The sequence below is a fragment of the Podarcis erhardii genome (genome assembly GCF_964252035.2).
Source record: "Podarcis erhardii genome assembly, chromosome: 7".
In the NCBI taxonomy this organism is placed as follows: Eukaryota; Metazoa; Chordata; class Lepidosauria; order Squamata; family Lacertidae; genus Podarcis; species Podarcis erhardii.
Window position 1 is genome coordinate 90,405,663 of NC_138511.1, and position 20,853 is coordinate 90,426,515.

The 20,853-nt window shown below is 50.3% G+C and overlaps 1 long non-coding RNA gene across 1 annotated transcript in view; it reads right to left on the reverse strand.

The window, feature by feature from the left end:
- The window catches only part of LOC309346275, a 303,343-nt gene that overhangs the window by 150,470 nt on the left and 132,020 nt on the right, over nt 1-20,853 (reverse strand). The gene's annotated exons all lie outside the window — the stretch shown is intronic.

A 20,853-nucleotide genomic window follows, 5' to 3' on the forward strand; every position in this document is an offset into this window, starting at 1 on the left:
CCTAAAGCACCCATCAGGTCCCACTTGCAGCTGGGTGGCCACTGTGAGAACAGTATGCTGGACTAGGTGGACCTCCTTTGCCCTGATCCAGCCAGGCTCTTCTGCTGTTATGGAACCTCCAGCTGCAGGAGCAGACTATCTAGATCCCTGGATCCTTAGTGGCCTATTTGGCCAGTGTGAGAACAGTATGCTGGACTAGATGGGGCCCCTTTGGCCTGATCCAGCCAGGCTCTTCTGCTGTTATGGAACATCCAGCTGCAGGAGCAGTCTATTTAGACCCCTAGATCCTATGGGGCATTTGGCCACTGTGAGAGCAGGACGCTGGACTAGACGGGCCGTGGGCCTGAGGCTCCTCTGATAGGCGTATCCTCCAAATGAAATGCACGATGTGCTTCCCTTTAGCCTTCCACTTCCCTGGGGATGTTGTTGTGAGGGCGTGGTGGGTCTCTGCTCAATGCCAGCCCGTTTGGGATGCCCTCGTTGCTCCTCCTTTTGGCAGTAAAGGTAAAGGGACCCCTGACCGTTAGGGCCAGTCGTGGCCAACTCTGGGGTTGCGGTGCTCATCTCGCTTTACTGGCCAAGGGAGCCGGCATACAGCTTCTGGGTCATGTGGCCAGCATGACTAAGCCACTTCGAGCGAACCAGAGCAGCGCACGGAAACGCCGTTTACCTTCCCGCCTGAGCGGTACCTATTTATCTACTTGCACTTTGACGTGCTTTCAAACTGCTAGGTTGGCAGGAGCAGGGACCAAGCAACGGGAGCTCACCCCGTCGCGGTGATTCGAACCGCCGACCTTCTGATCGGCAAGCCCTAGGCTCTGTGGTTTAACCCACAGCGCCACCTACGTCCCTCAGTGCCAACCCATTTATCTGAAAAGGAAGAGAAAAAGAGGAACCTACCTGTCGTGCCCCCAGCCAGGTATACTGTACCTGCTCCCTACCTGACACTTCATGTTTGAGTCTAAATTATTCCGCTCCCAGGCATGCAGAGTGAGGGGGGTCATCTTTTAGGGCAGGTGGCAGACAGGTAAAGAGAAGCCGCAGGTGGAGGAGAGAGAGAGCTGGGATTTCTCTCCCCTGCTAACTAGGAGTGGGCCTGGAGGCTTGCAGAGCCCTGTTAGCGGAACAGCCGTGGAGCCCTGTGGCGTCTGAAGGATGACGTTTCACAAATGCGTCGTGGCAGGAGGCAGAAAGCCCACGCCACAGTGAATCTCTTCGTCTTTCCGGGTCACGTAATGTCTCAGCTAACCTGGAGCCCTGCAGATATTTATTTGAGACTACAACTCCCATCAGCCACAGCCAGGACAAATGGGAGTTGTAGTCCCAAAACAGCTGCAGGGCACCACTTGTTCTCTGCCCATGAACTGTCTCGCCAGGGTGGTGCATGCTCTGGTTATCTTCCGCTTGGACTACTGCAATGCACTCTACGTGGGGCTACCTTTGAAGGTGACCCAGAAACTGTAATTAATACAGGATGTGGCAGCTAGACTGGGGACTGAAGGCGGCCGCCGAGACTACATAACACTGGTCTTGAAAGACCTACATTGGCTCCCAGTACGTTTCTGAGCATAATTCAAAGTGTTGGTGCTGACCTTTAAAGCCCTAAACGGGTGCGCAGCCTGGGAGCTATTTTGGACTCACAGCTGTCCATGGAGGCACAGGTCAAATCTGTATCCAGGGCAGCTGTTTACCAGCTCCATCTGGTACGTAGGCTGAGACCCTCCCTGCCTGCAGACTGTCTCGCCAGAGTGGTGCATGCTCTGGTTATCTCCCGCTTGGACTACTGCAATGCGCTCTACGTGGGGCTACCTTTGAAGGTGACCCAGAAACTACAACTAATCCAGAATGCGGCAGCTAGACTGGTGACTGGGAGCGGCCGCCAAGACCATATAACACCGGTCTTGAAAGACCTACATTGGCTCCCAGTACGTTTCCGAGCACAATTCAAAGTGTTGGTGCCGACCTTGAAAGCCCTAAACGGCCTCGGCCCAGTATATCTGAAGGAGCGTCTCCACCCCCATCGTTCTGCCCGGACACTGAGGTCCAGCTCTGAGGGCCTTCTGGCGGTTCCCTCACTGCGAGAGGCCAAGTTACAGGGAACCAGGCAGAGGGCCTTCTCGGTGGTGGCACCCGCCTTGTGGAACGCCCGCCTGCCAGATGTCAAAGAGATAAACAACTACCTGACGTTTAGAAGACATCTGAAGGCTGTTCCGGGAAGTTTTTAATGTGTGGCATTTTAATGTATTTTTAATCTTTGTTGGAAGCCGCCCAGAGTGGCTGGGGACACCCAGCCAGATGGACAGGGTACAAATAATAAATTATTATATTATCATCTGCACCGTTGGAAGCCCTTAAGGGCATAAGGAGAGCTGGATGGATCAGGCTGATGGCCCATCTAGGCCAACATGCTCTTCTCACAGTGGCCCTACAAAGTTAGGTATCTGGATAGACTGCCTCTGGAGCTGGAGGTTCTATAAGAACACAAGAAGAGCCTGGCTGCTGGATGAGGCCAATGTGGCAGGGAGTTCCACAGTTTAACTATGGACTGCATGAAGGACTTTCTCTTATCCATCCTGAATCTCCCAGTGGAAAAAAGCACCACATCAGACACCACATCAGACTCGGGGCTAGACAGCCTATTGAAAACATATAGGATGTGCACTCAAGCTTCATTTCCGCATGTGTGGAACTCCTTGCCACTGGAAGTATGCCCCAACCCAAACCCAGCCCCCATAAACTGGTGCTCTCTAGATTTTTTGGATTACAACTCCCATCCCTTCCAGCATCTTATGGCCGAGGCTGATGGGAGTTGTAGTTGGTGGAGGTGCACAGCTAGGTATTGTGAGCGTAATCCTGTGCAGGCCTCAGTCCAACTGAATCGAATACAAAAGAACTCCTAAGCCGGTTTTACTCATAGGTGCTAGGGGTGCGGGGCACCCAGGCGCCGGGCTCTCGGGGGGTGGGGGGGCGCCGGGCAGATCTTTGCACCCCGGCACCACATATGCGTAAGACAGCCCTGAGAACTCCACTCCACTCCTTGAATTTGTCAAATTCTTTCTTTTTCTTTTTCTAAAAGAAAGAGAACAGCTGATGCTATGGTCATTGCAGAACATCCTGCTGCAATGAATCCCGAAGGTTAATTGTAGGTTAATTGCCTGGAGTGTGAATAAATTCCTCCTTCTGTTCTTTGCCCTGTTGCTAATTGGTTCTGCTGCATCACGGCGCAGGTTCCACTTGCCTGATAGACCAGGAGGCATTTTTTAAAAATTGGGTGGGAGGGCATTGCTGTATTTATTCTGTCCACACTGCCTCCTCCCAACCCATTCTCTTTTTCCTTTCTTTCCCGACATCAGAAGCCCCAAGTGCTTATTCGGCTTGTAAATCTCACTATAAATAATAAATAATTTTTTATTTGTACCTCGCCCTCCCCGCGCAGGGTCAGGCTCAGGGCGGCTAACACCAAAATGAATTACAATAAAACGTAATAGAAACAACAAACAAACAAACAAACAAACAAACAAACAAACAAACAGTTAATGAAAATACTACACCACAAATGCATGTATGGGTGGCATGCCATACATTTAGAGCACATTTACAAGCTGGGAATTATAGTTTACCCCAGTGGAGCTAGAATTCCCAGCACCCTTAGCAAACCACAGCTTCCAGGACTCTTGTGTTTCATATGTGCTAGAACCCGAGAAAGTTAGAAGCGACTGGAACAAATTCTTGCCTGTATCCTCTCCATAGCTTTCTGCCGAATGGGCGCCTCCCTGTCTCCCCATTTCAGGATCCAGCAATAGCCTAGTTTGTTCTTGGTTCTACATTTAGTTGTTCAGAACTCAAGAGGCAAAGCTTTTCATAACGTGGGGAGTAAACATTATATCACCCAATGAAGACATTGGTTGATTCAAGCACATTCGAAACACATCCCCTCCCCTCAATGAATTCTGGGAACTGTAGTACACCCCTCACAGAGAAGAAGAAGAAGAGAAGAAGAGTTTGGATTTGATATCCCGCTTTATCACTACCCGAAGGAGTCTCAAAGCGGCTAACATTCTCTTTTCCCTTCCTCCCCCACAACAAACACTCTGTAAACTGAGTGGGGCTGAGAGACTTCAGAGAAGTGTGACTGGCCCAAGGTCACCCAGCAGCTGCAGGTGGAGGAGCTGAGACTCGAACCCGGTTCCCCAGATTACGAGTCTATCGCTCTTAACCACTACACCACACTAGCTCTCCGTTCCCAGCAGCCCTTAGCAGTGGTGTAGCGTGGGTTGTCAGCACCCGGGGCAAGGCAAGTAATTTGCGCCCCCTAACCCTGGATTTGCGGCCCCTACCCCTACCCCTAACCCTAACCCCCAGATGTTGCGCCTGGTGCGGCCGGCCCCCCCTGCACCCCCCATGCTACGCCACTGGCCCTTAGGAAACTACAGTGCCCAGAATTCTTTGAAGGGAAAGAATACGCTTTGTTGACCCGGCGGTTTGGACGACAACTCTCATCTCCCCTACTGTAGTCCAAAACTCGGGAACTGTAGTCCAAAACATCCGGGCAGCACCAGGTTAGGGAATAATAATAATAATAATAATAATAATAATAATAATAATAATAATAATAATAATAATTTATTTATACCCCAGCCACTCTGGACAGCTTCCAACAAAATATTAAAAAAACAATAAAACACCTGCAGGCTGAAATACTGTTAAAGACGTGTGAGCAGAGCAGGTAAAAAACGTTGGCAGCTCTTGGGGCTTAATTAATAGCTTTGGTCCATTTTTGGATAGAATAATGGATAACTTAAGAACTTAATTCGTTCCGGAGGTCTGTTCTTAACCTGAAACTGTTCTTAACCTGAAGCACCACTTTAGCTAATGGGGCCTCCCGCTGCCGCTGCTGCGTGATTTCTGTTCTCATCCTGAAGCAAAGTTCTTAACCCGAGGTACTATTTCTGTGTTAGCGGAGTCTGTAACCTGAAGCGTCTGTAACCCAAGGTACCACTGTATGAATGAATTTCTATGCCACACAAAGAACCCAGAGATGCATTTTAAATAAAAGTACAGTGGTACCTCAGGTTAAGTACTTACCGTAATTCCTTCCGGAGGTCCGTACTTAACCTGAAACTGTTCTTAACCTGAAGCACCACTTTAGCTAATGGGGCCTCCTGCTGCTGCTGTGCCGCCGGAGCCCAGTTTCTGTTCTCATCCTGAAGCAAAGTTCTTAACCTGAAGCACTATTTCTGGGTTAGCGGAGTCTGTAACCTGAAGCGTATGTAACCTGAAGTGTATGTAACCCGAGGTACCACTGTACACATTCTACTCATGTAAAAACACCAGGCAGGCCCCACAAATAACCCAGAGGTGCATTTTAAATAAAAGGACACATTCTACTCATGTAAAAACACGCTGATTCCCAGAGCATCTGGGGGCCGGATTGAGAAGGCGATTGGGCTGGATCCGGCCCCCGGACCTTAGTTTGCCTACCCATGACCTGAACGCTTCCTTTGCAACCTTCTCCTGTCTCCGCCGCTTTCCTTCCAGGGGAGCCCTCAGTTCCCCCCCTTTCTTTACTCGAGCCTCCCCCCTGGCCACCCCCTACCCAAAATACCACCAGATTTATTCTGTCGCAAAGACCTTCTCCCACCGAGAGACCCTCAGAGAGCCGCAGGAGGGGTCAAGTAGGACCTGCCAGTGCGGCTGGCATCCTCCACGCGCCACAGCCGCGGAGAGCCGTTCCGCCGGAGACCTGATGAGACTTGACAGTGGGTCATCATCCGAGCCCACGCGCTCGGCTCAGGGCTGCTGGTGGTGGGGTCCCTGGGGAAATCACTTTGTGGGGGCTTGCACAGCAGCACAGCTCACGGGAGCCGAGAGAGCGCGCGGGTGGCTCTCCTGCACGAAAGAAAACACTCGCCGGCTGATGCTCTAATCTCATCGCTGCAACTTCATTCCTTTACAGGAGGAAAGAGAACCTGGGAAAACTGAGGGGGGAGGCAAGGTCATGGAACAGGGCTGCGGAAGATGGAAGTTTTTCTCTGGAACCAGAAAAAGGACACACAACAACAACAACAACAACAACAACAACAACAACAACAACAACGATAATAATAATTTATTATTTATACCCCGCCCATCTGGCTGGGTTTCCCCAGCCACTCTGGGCGGCTTCCAACCGAATACAGGGGTACCTCAGCTTACATACGCTTCAGGTTACAGACTCCGCTAACCCAGAAATAGTACCTCAGGTTAAGAACTTTGCTTCAGGATGAGAACAGAAATCATGCTCCGGCGGTGTGGCGGCAGCAGGAGGCCCCATTAGCTAAAGTGGTGCTTCAGGTTAAGAACAGTTTCAGGCACGGACCTCCAGAACGAATTAATTACTTAACCCGAGGTACCACTGTATTAAAAACAATACAGCATCAGACATTAAAAACTTCCCTAAACAGGGCCACCTTCAGTTGTCTTTTAAAAGTAAAATAGTTGTTTACAGTGGTACCTCGGGTTAAGTACTTAATTCGCAGTCTGGTTTCGTTTTCCCGCAGGTGGCTGCTTGCAACATGGAGTTGACGGAATAATAGTTCATTAGCGGTGGAATTATACTAGAACGTTCAAATATCATTCTTGTGTTGCCACATTATTGCCCTCTAGAGCGTCACACTTAAGGACCTAAGATAAGACTGTGGGATGTAACCCACTGGGAGCAGACAAATACAACATTCCTTGTTTTGCTAGAGTGGACATGCAAGGGAATGTTTGGTCTAGCCAGTCGAAACTGGCCTGGAGCATCCTTCCTTGCATGTGACTAGTGGGCGGGCGTGAACTTACCTGTCCAGGTAACAAAAGAACAAGGTATGCTGGCACTCTCCCTCTTTTCCATCTTCCTTTTGTCCTGAGAACTTCCTGGAATGAACTGCTGGCTGCCAGCCAAGCAATCCCTCAGGTCATCTACCTTATGGGGTGAAGCTGTTTTTATACTTTTGCAACTTTAAGCCTAAAGCCTGCCTTCGAGGATCACGCTGCGCTCTGCCTGATTGTGAGTAAACTTCCTTTTTATTGCTTTTGAATAAATCGCTCAGATTCGGGAAGAAGTAGACTCCACCGTGGGAGCAGGGCCGGGGCGGGAGAGTGCTAGAGTCCTGTCTGGTCAAGTTGTGTGGGATCAATTTCAATCTGTTACCTCCGAGGATGTGGACAGGCTGCTTGGACGAGTGAAGCCAACCACCTGTCTCCTGGATCCTTGCCCATCCTGGCTTATAAAAGCTAGCCGGGAAGGACTGGGCGATGGGCTTCGTGGGGTGGTGAATGCTTCCCTCCGTGAGGGAGCCTTCCCAGACCCGCTGAAAGAGGCGGTTATTAAACCGCTTCTTAAAAAACCATCTTTAGATGCGGCCACGATGGCCAACTATCGCCCAGTCTCAAATCTTCCATTCTTGGGCAAGGTGATTGAGTGAGCGGTTGCTGAACAACTCCAGGCACGCCTGGAAGAAGCGGACCATTTGGATCCCTTCCAGTCGGGATTCAGGCCTCATCATGGGACTGAAACTGCCTTGGTCGCACTGGTCGATGATCTCCGGTGGGCTAGGGACAAAGGTGAGAGCTGTTTCCTAGTTCTGCTGGATCTCTCAGTGGTGTTTGATACCATCGACCATAACATCCTTCTGGACCGTCTTGAGGGGCTGGGAGCTGGGGGCACTGTCATACAGTGGTTTCACTCCTTCCTCCTGGGCCGTGTTCAGAAAGTGGTGGTGGGGGATGAGTGTTCAGACCCCTGGGCTCTCACTTGTGGGGTGCCTCAGGGTTCTGTCCTCTCCCCCATGCTTCTCAACACTGGGAGAGATCATCAGGGGGTTTGGGCTGGGTGTTCATCAGTATGCGGATGATACCCAGCTCTACCTCTCTTTTAAATCAGAACCAGTGAAGGCGGTGAAGGTCCTGTGTGAGTGTCTGGAGGCGGTTGGTGGATGGATGGCGGCTAACAGATTGAGGCTGAATCCCGACAAGACAGAAGTACTGTTTTGGGGGGACAGAAGGCGGGCAGGTGTGGAGGATTCCCTGGTCCTGAATGGGGCAACTGTGCCCCTGAAGGACCAGGTGCGCAGCCTGGGAGCCATTTTGGACTCACAGCTGTCCATGGAGGCACAGGTCAAATCTGTATCCAGGGCAGCTGTTTACTAGCTCCATCTGGTACGTAGGCTGAGACCCAATCTGCCTGCAGACTGTCTCGCCAGAGTGGTGCATGCTCTGGTTATCTCCCGCTTGGACTACTGCAATGCGCTCTACGTGGGGCTACCTTTGAAGGTGACCCAGAAACTACAACTAATCCAGAATGCGGCAGCTAGACTGGTGACTGGGAGCGGCCGCCAAGACCATATAACACCGGTCTTGAAAGACCTACATTGGCTCCCAGTACGTTTCCGAGCACAATTCAAAGTGTTGGTGCCGACCTTGAAAGCCCTAAACGGCCTCGGTCTAGTATATCTGAAGGAGCGTCTCCACCCCCATCGTTCTGCCCGGACACTGAGGTCCAGCTCCGAGGGCCTTCTGGCGGTTCCCTCACTGCGAGAGGCCAAGTTACAGGGAACCAGGCAGAGGGCCTTCTCGGTGGTGGCGCCCGCCCTGTGGAATGCCCTCCCATCAGATGTCAAAGTGATAAACAACTACCTGACATTCAGAAGACATCTGAAGGCAGCCCTGTTCAGGGAAGTTTTTAATATGTGACATTTTAGTGTATTTTTTATCTTTGTTGGAAGCCACCCAGAGTGGCTGGGGAAACCCAGCCAGATGGGCGGGGTACAAATAATAAATTATTATTATTATTATTATTATTATTATTATTATTATTATTATTATTACTCACCTGTGCAGGTAACGACAAAAGCACAGGGCAGGGCAGCCATCTCTCTCTCTTTGACTACATGCATTGAAGAAGCAACATCTGCTTAGCCAAAGATGCTCTCTTCCAGCCAAGAGAGGACAAAGGGACTGTCTCTTTACGAGATAGTTTCCAGGTGTATGTTACTTTTCTAAGCTAAGTCTGCCTTCTGGGATCCAGTTGTGAACAGAATATGAGTGAGTAAACTCTCTTTATACTTTTCTAGAAGACTGTGTCGTGTCTTATCTTTTATGAGGGAATAAGGGGGAAATGCCAGAACAGTTATTATAGAGGCTTTAGCGAGCCTGAGCAAACGCATCCGCTGTGAGTTTAAAAAGGGGGGTGTTACTCTGCTAAAATTGTGAACTTGTTAACACAAGTTGTAAAGGCTGTAATCTAGCAATATATCCTCTCCTGCATCCCTGAACATTCCCACACTTACCCTCTCCTCATCCTTGCAGGGAGGAATCACCCTGAAAATGAAGAGATCTGCAGTTGCTGGGCTTTATTCTAATCGTCTGGAGTTTGGTCTGGCGTGCACAGCGCTGATTTAATTGATATTGCACAAGGCTGACCTGCCTGATGGATCCGTCCGCTCGAGCTCTTTCCCTCCCTCCTCCTCCCCCTACCCACTTCCAAATCTGCACGTCTGCCAAGAACGCAGCTCCCTGGCTGATCTCTCCGTGAGCTCCCTGGATTTTCTAGGAAGATAACAAAGGCCTAAGACAAAGGACTGGTAGGGGAGGGAGCAGGTTGGGGGGGCACATCTGGCAGCTCTGCTGTTCATTGTGGGGCTCCCCAAGCAGGTGGCGATGAATTATCCATGAGCGTCTGAGACGCCAGGAGCGATTCGGCTTCCTAGAGGGGTGGGGGAGAGGCTGAAACGTCCCCCCTGTTCCTGGTTCTTCCTTTGGGGGTGCAGCAATTTCGTCCTGACCCCCTCTTCCCAAACATGTCCCCACGGAGCCTCAATTTAAAGGCCTTCCCCGCCTCCTATAGATCTCCCCACCCCCACCCCATTCTTACCAAGCCCCCTTTGGGCAGGATTAATTTATGCCACTGTCTCATTAACATCTAATTAATCATCCATTAGCCGCCCCCGTGGCTGCAGCGGCAGCAGCGGTAAATTAATCTTACAGGCTGTACGCCGGAGCCCTGATTAAACTGCGCAGGGTGCGGGAAGGTCACCCGATCAGCAAAACTGACATGCCAGACTGCCGGAGAGAGTCACAGAAATGCCGAACGGTGGAGGTGGAAGGGGACCCCGAGGGTCATCTAGTCCAACCCGCGGGAAGTGGGGAGGGATGGACATCTTGGAGACGAAGATCGAATCCGCACCGCACCAAAATGAAATCGCATTTAAAGCATACGGCTCCCCCAAAGAATCTTGGGAACTGTAGTTTTTCCCGACAGCGCTATAATTCCCAGCACCCGCAGCAAACGAGAGTTTCCATGAGTCTCTGAGTGAAGCCGTGTGCTTTGGATCTGATGTAAAGGTACTATGTGAACCAGCCCAAACAGTCCTGAGTGGCACGTAGGAACCTCAGTAGAAGGATCAGGGCCACGGGGAACCATTTACTCAAGCACATTAGCCTCTAGCAGTAGCCAAGGAGTTGTCTGTTCTGGAAAGCCGCCAAGCAAGACTTGAGTACAACAGCAGCTGTCTCTCCAGCAACTGAGATTGGCAGGTATCCTGCCTTCAAAACTGAATGGAGCATCTGAGCTCACAGCACTCTGTCCTGACGCTATTCCATTTGACTTGATACTGACGTAGGATTGGTGAGAGAGGGGTCAGTCTAGATGATATCCAGGTGTCCCTACCAAGCCTGTGATCTTGTATCTGAGGTTTAGAATCTAGTACATTCATACCTTGGATCCCAAACGCCTTGGAAACTTGGATCCCAAACGCCGCAAACCCAGAAGTGATTGTTCCGGTTTGCAAACATTCTTTTGGGACCTGAACATCTGACGGGGCTTCCACAGCTTCTGATTGGCTGCAGGAGCTTCCTGCAGCCAATCAGAAGCTGCAGTTTGGTTTTGGAAGTCGAACAGACTTCCGGACCAGATTCCGTTTGACTTCCAAGGTACGACTGTAGATGAGTTTCTTCGGAAGATAATGGCCTTAGTTGGCCAGCAAAGTACCTCCATTTACATGTCCAAAGAGTTTGCCCCTGTTGCCATAGTGACCCCCTCCCCTACCTTGCAAGGTGGAAGAACAATAGCCAGAGCTTTGTGTGTGTGTGAGTTTCAGCTGATGCTGAAAGCGGGAGATGCAGAGCCTGAACATAGATGTGCAGGACTGGAAGGGACCCCCCAAAGGCCATCTAGCTGAACCCCGTGCGATGCTGGCATTGCTCTGTGCTGGACCCAGAGCTGTGAGCTTGGGGCTTCGCTGAAAACCTTATGGGGAAGCAAGGCCTGTTGGGGTGTTAGTGTGGAAAGCCTCTCTGCCCCATAAGATTGTATAGACATGCAAAGAAAACCATCGTAAACCACCGTCTCCAGCAATCTTCATTCCAAGGAACACAAACCCTGAGCCACTGCATGCACCCCTGGAGTCTGTTTCCGCTTGGATATTGGGGTGCATGGAGCAGTATCATCACACGCCACCCCAATCCCTGAGCGGCGAGAGACTCCAGGGGTCCCAGGCGCTTATGCAAGGTTCTGTTTCCTTGGAAGGAAGGTCATAGGAGATTACAGTGTCTTTACATGGTTTTATTTGCATGCATATGCAACCTGAGGGACGCGGGTGGCGCTGTGGGTTAAACCACAGAGCCTAGGACTTGCCGATCAGAAGGTCGGCGGTTCAAATCCCCGCGACAGGGTGAGCTCCCGTTGCTCGGTCCCTGCTCCTGCCAACCTAGCAGTTCAAAAGCACGTCAAAAGTGCAAGTAGATAAATAGGTACCACTCCGGCAGGAAGGTAAACGGCGTTTCCGTGCGCTGCTCTGGTTCGCCAGAAGTGGCTTCGTCATGCTGGCCACATGACCCGGAAGCTGTACGCCGGCTCCTTCGGCCAATAAAGCGAGATGAGCGCCGCAACCCCAGAGTCGGCCACGACTGGACCTAATGGTCAGGGGTCCCTTTACCTTTACATTTATATGCAACCCGAGCCTAGGATGGAGGGGCTTGCAGCATTCACAGCCCAACAGATCTCGCTTCTCCGTTAATCACAGCTTTGGAGCCAGCCCCGAGCAAGCAGGTCTCTGTGTCCCCATCTTCCAGCTCATCTCACACCCCAAAACATTGGCTATTGTTCTCCTTCTTGGTGTCAGGAACGTGGCTCACCAGAACGCAGGAGAAAAGACTCAGACTCAGAAGTTAAGCTAAGTGAAGGAGGGACTGACTCTGCAGATGAGAGCTGGCAGACAGTCAAGAAAGGGCCGTTCGACCCCCCTTATCAAGGAAGACACTGTTAGCTCTCAAGAAGAGGAAGAGTTGGAAGGCAGTCAGAGGGTTGCTAGGCAATCAGCAGATAAGCAGAGGTCTGAGGTTGTGTCAAGTGAAAGTGGGGAGGGTGAAGACCAGCCTCTCAGGCCCTGTTCTAGGAGGCTGGATAAGATCAGAGGGCAAGAGGGGAAAGGTGAGAGTTTGGCGTCTTTCCTGCTGTTGGAGGGGCAAAGATTCAGACTGACCAACTACTGTCAATGCGAGGAGGCGAGAAGCCGTGCTCTGGATGTGCTTTGTTGAAAATAAACGTACATAAAACCGCCGGAGAGTCATTACTTCTTATCTGGGCTTGCTTGCCTGCCAGAGATCATTATATCTGGCAGCTGGTTGGGGGAAAGGCCCACCCATTTGTTCTATGGCACAGAGCAAATTATTTTGTCATGCTAAATTGTGGTACTTAACTAGCCAGCTGAAAGCATGACCTAGACTAGGCACCCCCAAACTCGACCCTCCAGATGTTTTTGGGACTACAAGTCCCATCATCCCTATCTAACAGGACCAGTGGTCAGGAATAATGGGAATTGTAGTCCCAAAACATCTGGAGGGCCGAGTTTGGGGATGGCTGACCTAGACAGCCTTGGCAAGCTTGCTCTCATATCTTCTAATCCCCCCCCCCCAATATACAGGATCCTGAGAACTGGAAGGGGATCAGGGCATCATCCAGACTGACCCCCCGCTTCGCCTAACTCACAAAAATACAGTGGTACCTCGGGTTACAGACGCTTCAGGTTACAGACTCCACTAACCAAGAAATAGTACCTCGGGTTAAGAACTTTGCTTCAGGATGAGAACAGAAATCCTGCGGCAGCAGCAGGAGGCCCCATTAGCTAAAGTGGTGCTTCAGGTTAAGAACTGTTTCAGGTTAAGAATGGACCTCCAGAACGAATTAAGTACGTAACCAGAGGTACCACTGTATGTTTGTCTGGTTCTTTTAACGAAGGTACCACAAACCCATTTTACAGGCGGGGTAAAGGGAAGCCAAGCCTTTGTTAAAAGCCCCCTTCAAGCGTTCCTATTTAGTGGGATGTTTCTGGTCCTTCTTCCGGGAAAGCCACCTTCCCTGTATTTGCCCTTTTGAAGATCCCTTATTAGAATTCCATCTGCATCCCGGCCTGGCCCTGTCAGCCTTCAGGGTCCAGCTCTCACACACAGTGATATCTCTGAGCAGGAAGCGGAACACATCCTGTCTTTGACGCACGTGTGTGTCAAGATGCACGCATGAGCACTGAGGCAGCGCCGCGCAATGCTCACAGCCTGTCTTTTCAGTGCCTGTCTCTCCTGAACTGCGGCTTTTTGTTGTTGTTATGTTTTTAGCCAAAAGGACTATGGCCCTTCCTGGCATTTGAGCCATCGATGGAGGAGAGGTGCTTTTGCCCCTGGTAATAGTGGAGGACTCACAAATCCATCCTTGGCGTGAGAAAAAGGACATATCCAGCATCTCCCTATTTTATTTTATTTATTACATTTGTGGGTTAAACCACTGAGCCTTGGGCTTGCCGATCGGAAGGTCGGCGGTTCGAATCCCCGCGACGGGGTGAGCTCCCGTTGCTCAGTTCCAGCTCCTGCCAACCTAGCAGTTCGAAAGCACGTCAAAGTGCAAGTAGATAAATAGGTACCGCTCCGGCGGGAAGGTAAACGGCGTTTCCGTGTGCTGCTCTGGTTCGCCAGAAGCGGCTTAGTCCTGCTGGCCACATGACCCGGAAGCTGTACGCCGGCTCCCTCGGCCAGTAAAGCGAGATGAGCGCCGCAACCCCAGAGTCGGCCACGACTGGACCTAATGGTTAGAGGTCCCTTTACCTTTATACTATTATACGAATAGTGGGTCCAGCAGTCAAGAAGGCAATTAGTGCATGTGCTGTAGAGGAAGGTGATGGGCAGATGGGGCTCATTCACCTGAGAAGGGAAGCCATCTAGGACAGGCATCCCCAAACTCATCCCTCCAGATGTTTTGGGACTACAAGTCCCACCATCCCTATCTAACAGGACCAGTGGTCAGGGATGATGGGAACTGTAGTCCCAAAACATCTGGAGGGCTGAGTTTGGGGATGTCTGATCTAGGAGAAGGAAAATTCTGGTCCCAAGTCTCTACTGCTTTGCAGGACATCTTTGTGGGAAGAAAAGGCTCACAGGCAAACCCAACACATATCTGGAACGGAGTCCCTACGGCAATTGGATGGCACCTTGAACACTGCCTTCTGGCAACCCCTGCAGCCAAAGATATGCCAACGTTTTGCTCTGTTTCTTTTGGACCACATCAGCCAGGCCAACGGGGGGGAGGGGGGGAGGGTCGTCCTCTGGGCAGCTCAGGACCTCCAGCCACAGTGCCCAGGCTTGCACCCAGGAGAGAAGGCACCCTCTGTTGTCTCTCGAGATTGTTGTTGTTTAGTCGTTTAGTTGTGTCCGAATCTTCGTGACCCCCTGGACCAGAGCACGCCAGGCACTCCTGTCTTCCACTGCCTCCCGCAGTTGGGTCAAACTCATGCTGGTAGCTTCGAAGACACTATCCAACCATCTTGTCCTCTGTCGTCCCCTTCTCCTTGGGCCCTCCATCTTTCCCAGCATCAGGGTCTTTTCCAGGGAGCCTTCTCTTCTCATGAGATGGCCAAAGTCTTGGAGCCTCAGCTTCAGGATCTGTCCTTCCAGGGAGCACTCAGGGCTGATTTCCTTCAGAATGGAGAGGTTTGATCTTCTTGCAGTCCATGGGACTCTCAAGAGTCTCCTCCAGCACCAAAATTCAAAAGCATCCATTCTTTGACTATCAGCCTTCTTTATGGTCCAGCTCTCACTTCCATACATCACTAATGGGAAAACCATGGCTTTAACTATACAGATCTTTGTTGGCAAGGTGATGTCTCTGCTTTTTAAGATGCTGTCTAGGTTTGTCATCGCTTTTCTCCCAAGAAGCAGGCGTCTCATAATTTCGTGGCTGCTGTCACCATCTGCAGTGATCATGGAGCCCAAGAAAGGAAAATCTCCCACTGCCTCCATTTCTTCCCCTTCTATTTGCCAGGAGGTGATGGGACCAGTGGTCATGATCCTCGTTTTTTTGATGTTGCATCTGTGTACCACGTTTTCCTCCAAGGCGTTTGAGGTGGTGCACGTGGTTCTGCTCCTCCCCACAACACCGCCGCGAGGTAGGGCTGAGAGACAGGGACTGGCTCCCAAGTTCACCCGGCGAGCTTCGTGGCTGAGTGGGAATTTGAACCCAAGCCTCTCCCGAGTCCTAGCCCTCATTTCATGCCCACAATAGCCCTGCGAGGGAGGCTAAGCTGAGAGACGGCGACTGGACCCCAGCACTTCTTTAGGGGGTAGTTTCCGCTACATGCCGCTTCAAGCATGCTGAGACCACCCACGAAACTCTGCCACCCTCCCATTGCTCTGTCTTGCCTCAGCCGCCTTGCAGTCTCTGCGGTTAATTAGAAGAACCCGACGTGTCAGTGGAAGGGTGCAGAGATCAGAAAAGCTGACATGCCTTGCGGGAAGCGTCAATGAGATCCCCAAAGATGTCGCTGACAAATTTCCAGATGTCACTCACGCTCTCTTCCGTCCTCACAGCCTGCCCGTGTCAACCTCACTTGCTTTCCTTCTTTCCATCATGCTGGGCTGCCCAGGGGGTGCTGGGAGTTGTAGTTCCAAAGATGTAGAGGGCACCAGGTTGGAGACCGCTGGCCGGAAACCTGGGATCTCACACAAGCCCCCCTGCCCACCCCCAGCAAAGCAGGCTACAGTGAAGGGGTAAAAAAGGCACTCTGCACATGCTCTGGGTTACTCTGTTGTGGCTATATATATATATATATATATATATATATATATATTTGCTTTCGTAGATTTTCACGGGTACAGGAATGCAGGTTTTGGTGTCCTCGGGTGTCTTCCCGTGTAAAAGTTGGGGTGTCTAGGCGACGTTTCGACGAGGTCTCACTCGTCATCTTCAGGCTGGTGCTTTCGGCTTCTTGTTACTGGAACAGAGCAGGATCTCAGTGTTTGAGTTCCTATAAATACTGTAGAGGGGGTGTGGTGTATAGCCTCCAATGTTCTGGGCAGAGAGGAAGTTCCCAGGCTAGTGTGCCTTTTCTTCTTTTGTTCCTTAATTACTTGAGAGATATCTTGAGTGATTTCTTGAGTGATATCCTGAGTACCACTTAGGTGGGTCATTAGGTGTGGATTAGTTGTTAAAGTCTTTGTGTCTTGACCTCTTGAACTTTGTGAAGAGTTTTCCTGAGAAGATGGCTGTACTGTACTTAGTTGTGCTCTGGCTTGGCTTCGTGTATAGGGGCGAGCTGTGGTTTTGTGGCTTGTGTCAGCCAGGTCTGTGTAGGGATTGCAGGGGGGTGCAGCATCCGGAGGTGCCACCATGGATTGGCTACTGGATGGTGTCTGTAATTCATCTGTGGAGAGGGTCTGGGTTTGGGTCTGGTGTGGTTGATTGGTGTTGGCGTTCTGTGTGCCTCTGGATCTGGTGTCAGTTTTTGTGGGGAGGGCTAATTTCCAGATGTCTGGCAAGCGGGATGTGTCGTCACGCTTGTTCATGTTGTGAGGGTGTTTCTCTATCTCGATGGCTTCCATGATTATTCTCTTGTGGTGATGTTCCGTGTTAAAGAGCAATTTGGAATCTGCAAAATTAATTTCGTGTCCTGTTTCTTTCATGTGTTGGAAAAGAGAGGAAGTTTTTTCTTCTTTTTTGACGGCATTCTTGTGTTCTGCGATACGTGCATTTATTCGTCTGTTTGTTTGTCCAATGTACGTGGCTGGGCAGACTTTGCAGGGTATTTCATAGATCCCTTGGTTTTTCACACAAGTGCCCATTAATGAAGCCTTGACAGCTATTCAAAACAAATACAATCCCCCCGAATACATCTTGGACCTGACCAACCACTGCCTAACCAACACGTACTTCATCCACAATGGACAAAGATACAAACAGATAGAAGGAGCACCTATGGGATCACCCCTCTCACCGGTCATCGCAAACCTGTACATGGAACACTTTGAAACCAATGCTTTAGACAAGTCAGAACACAAACCCAAACTTTGGCTCAGATATGTTGACGACACCTTTGTAATTTGGCCACACGGGAAGGAAAAACTGGATAGCTTCCTCACACATCTCAACAACTTACACCCCAAAATACAATTCACTATGGAAATAGAAGCCAACAACCAACTTCCCTTCCTTGACGTCCTAATCTACAAAAAACCTGATGGCTCCCTAGGACACACTATCTACCGGAAAAAAACACACACCAACCGCTACTTACATGCACAATCACACCACCACCCTGCACAAATAAACTCCGTAGCCAAGACTCTCATCTCCAGAACCAAACGCCTGGCTGACAAAGACCACTTGACAACTGAGTTACAGAATCTCTCAAACGTGTTAATTGCCAATGGATACCAGCAAAACAGGATTACGAAGCTAATCCAAAAGGAAACACCCCCCAAAAACCAAGACACAGAAGAAAACAATGGCATGGCCCTCCTTCCTTATATCAAGGGCACTACAGATAAAATTAGCAAAATCCTCCATAAACACAATATCAAAACAGCCTTTTGCACCAACCAAAAAATAGCCAATATCCTCAGAAACCCCAAGGATAAAATCCAGTTGGAAAACCAAGGGATCTATGAAATACCCTGCAAAGTCTGCCCAGCCACGTACATTGGACAAACAAACAGACGAATAAATGCACGTATCGCAGAACACAAGAATGCCGTCAAAAAAGAAGAAAAAACTTCCTCTCTTTTCCAACACATGAAAGAAACAGGACACGAAATTAATTTTGCAGATTCCAAATTGCTCTTTAACACGGAACATCACCACAAGAGAATAATCATGGAAGCCATCGAGATAGAGAAACACCCTCACAACATGAACAAGCGTGACGACACATCCCGCTTGCCAGACATCTGGAAATTAGCCCTCCCCACAAAAACTGACACCAGATCCAGAGGCACACAGAACGCCAACACCAATCAACCACACCAGACCCAAACCCAGACCCTCTCCACAGATGAATTACAGACACCATCCAGTAGCCAATCCATGGTGGCACCTCCGGATGCTGCACCCCCCTGCAATCCCTACACAGACCTGGCTGACACAAGCCACAAAACCACAGCTCGCCCCTATACACGAAGCCAAGCCAGAGCACAACTAAGTACAGTACAGCCATCTTCTCAGGAAAACTCTTCACAAAGTTCAAGAGGTCAAGACACAAAGACTTTAACAACTAATCCACACCTAATGACCCACCTAAGTGGTACTCAGGATATCACTCAAGAAATCACTCAAGATATCTCTCAAGTAATTAAGGAACAAAAGAAGAAAAGGCACACTAGCCTGGGAACTTCCTCTCTGCCCAGAACATTGGAGGCTATACACCACACCCCCTCTACAGTATTTATAGGAACTCAAACACTGAGATCCTGCTCTGTTCCAGTAACAAGAAGCCGAAAGCACCAGCCTGAAGATGACGAGTGAGACCTCGTCGAAACGTCGCCTAGACACCCCAACTTTTACACGGGAAGACACCCGAGGACACCAAAACCTGCATATATATATATATATATATATATTGCTCTGCAGCACCCCCTACTGTTGGGTGGGAAAGTTTATTTTATTTCATAAAATTTACATACCACTAGGTTGTAAAAAACAACAACCCTTCTACAGATCAAATGAGAAAATTACCGGTAAGAAAAGTGAACAACAATAAGTTAAGACAGACAGCTAAAATAACAATAGACTAAAAACAGATTAAAACTCACACCAACTTTTGAAGCATCTGGGTGCGCTTGTATAAACAAAGACCATTATTTTTTTGCAGGGGCTGAAAAGGGGACAGTGAAGGCTTGACATCAAGAGGCAGGGAGTTCCAAAGTGCAGCTGCCGCTGCCACACTAAGTGATGGAGTTCTTACAAATGGGATTGTGGGCGATCTAGGGGTAAGGCGATCTGGGAGGTCAACCATTCCCAAGTTCTTAAGGGGTTCATATACTAATGCGCTGTGGGTTAAACCACAGAGCCTAGAACTTGCTGATCAGAAAGTCGGTGGTTCAAATCCCCGCAATGGGGTGAGCTTCCGTTGCTCGGTCCCTGCTCCTGCCAACCTAGCCAGAAGCGGCTTAGTCATGCTGGCCACATGACCCGGAAAAACTAAACTGTGGACAAACGCTGGCTCCCTCAGCCAGTAAAGTGAGATGAGCGCCACAACCCCAGAGTTGGTCACGACTGTACCTAATGGTCAGGGTAAGTACTTAATTTGTTCCGGAGGTCCGTTCTTAACCTGAAACTGTTCTTAACCTGAAGCACCACTTGAGGTAATGGGGCCTTCTGCTGCCGCCGTGCCGCCGGAGCACGATTTCTGTTCTCATCCTGAAGCAAAGTTCCTAAGCTGAAGCACTATTTCTGGGTTAGCGGAGTCTGTAACCTGAAGCGTATGTAACCTGAAGCGTATCAATCAATCAATCAATTTCCTTTATTCGACCGATAGTCAGAAATGACCTGAAGCGTATGTAACCTGAGGTACCACTGTATATATATTTTGCAGCGGCTGAAAAGGGGACAGTGAAGCCTTGAGATCAAGAGGCAGGGAGTTCCAAAGTGCAGGTGCTGCCGCCACACTAAGTGATCAAGTTCTTACAAAAGCAGAAGGGGGATTGTGGGCGATCTCGGTGTAAGGCGATCTGGGAGGTCAACGATTCCCAGGTTCTTAAGTGTTCATATCCTAATAGTAATGCATTGATTGACCTTGTGTCTGGGTGACCTTGGACCAGCCGCCATCTCTCAGCCTGGCCTACCTCACAGGGATGTTGTGAGGATGAAATGGGGAGGAGCAGAACCACACACACACACCACCCAGAGAGCCTCGGAAGATAAAAACCTATTAATCCCAAACGGCTTCCGGAGGCAACGATGCTCTGTGGACCAAATCAGAGCTGCCTCCAGCCCCCCCTCCCCTTGCCTTCACCTCCAGCGCCGATTCTGCCGATTCTGACTCATACTTGACCTTCCGGCTAGCTCATTAAAGGGAAAACTAAACGAACCTGGCACCCTTCCAGGCTGCCAGCTGTTTGCGGCCGAGCACCAAGGTCTCCTCTTCCTGCTTCAGCCTGCTGGAACATCTGCAAATACACAGGGGCGGCAGACCCTTGGCATCAACAGCTACCCGCACCCCCACTGCCCATGCTACGAATCCTGCAGCCCGGAGGCAAGGGAAGCTGGCAGAAAGCCACGGTCGAGTTTGCTGCAACTGCTTGTCTCGCACTCGCTCCTCTTGACAGGTGTGAACTCTGCTTCCCACCCGCCCCCTTCTTCAATGCACCAACGTGGGTCGTGGAGCCAGCCAGCTGCACAGCGCGGCTGAGCCAGCTGGTAGCTCTTCCGACTCATGTCGTGCCTACATGCCCAGGGCGTAGCCCCAGAACCTCTTTGCGGCACTAGGGCGAGCGGAGGGAAACAGGAATGGGGAGAAGAGAGGGGGCGAGGCCGCTGGTGCATGGGAAAAAGGGCTGGTCCCTGCGCCATCAGAT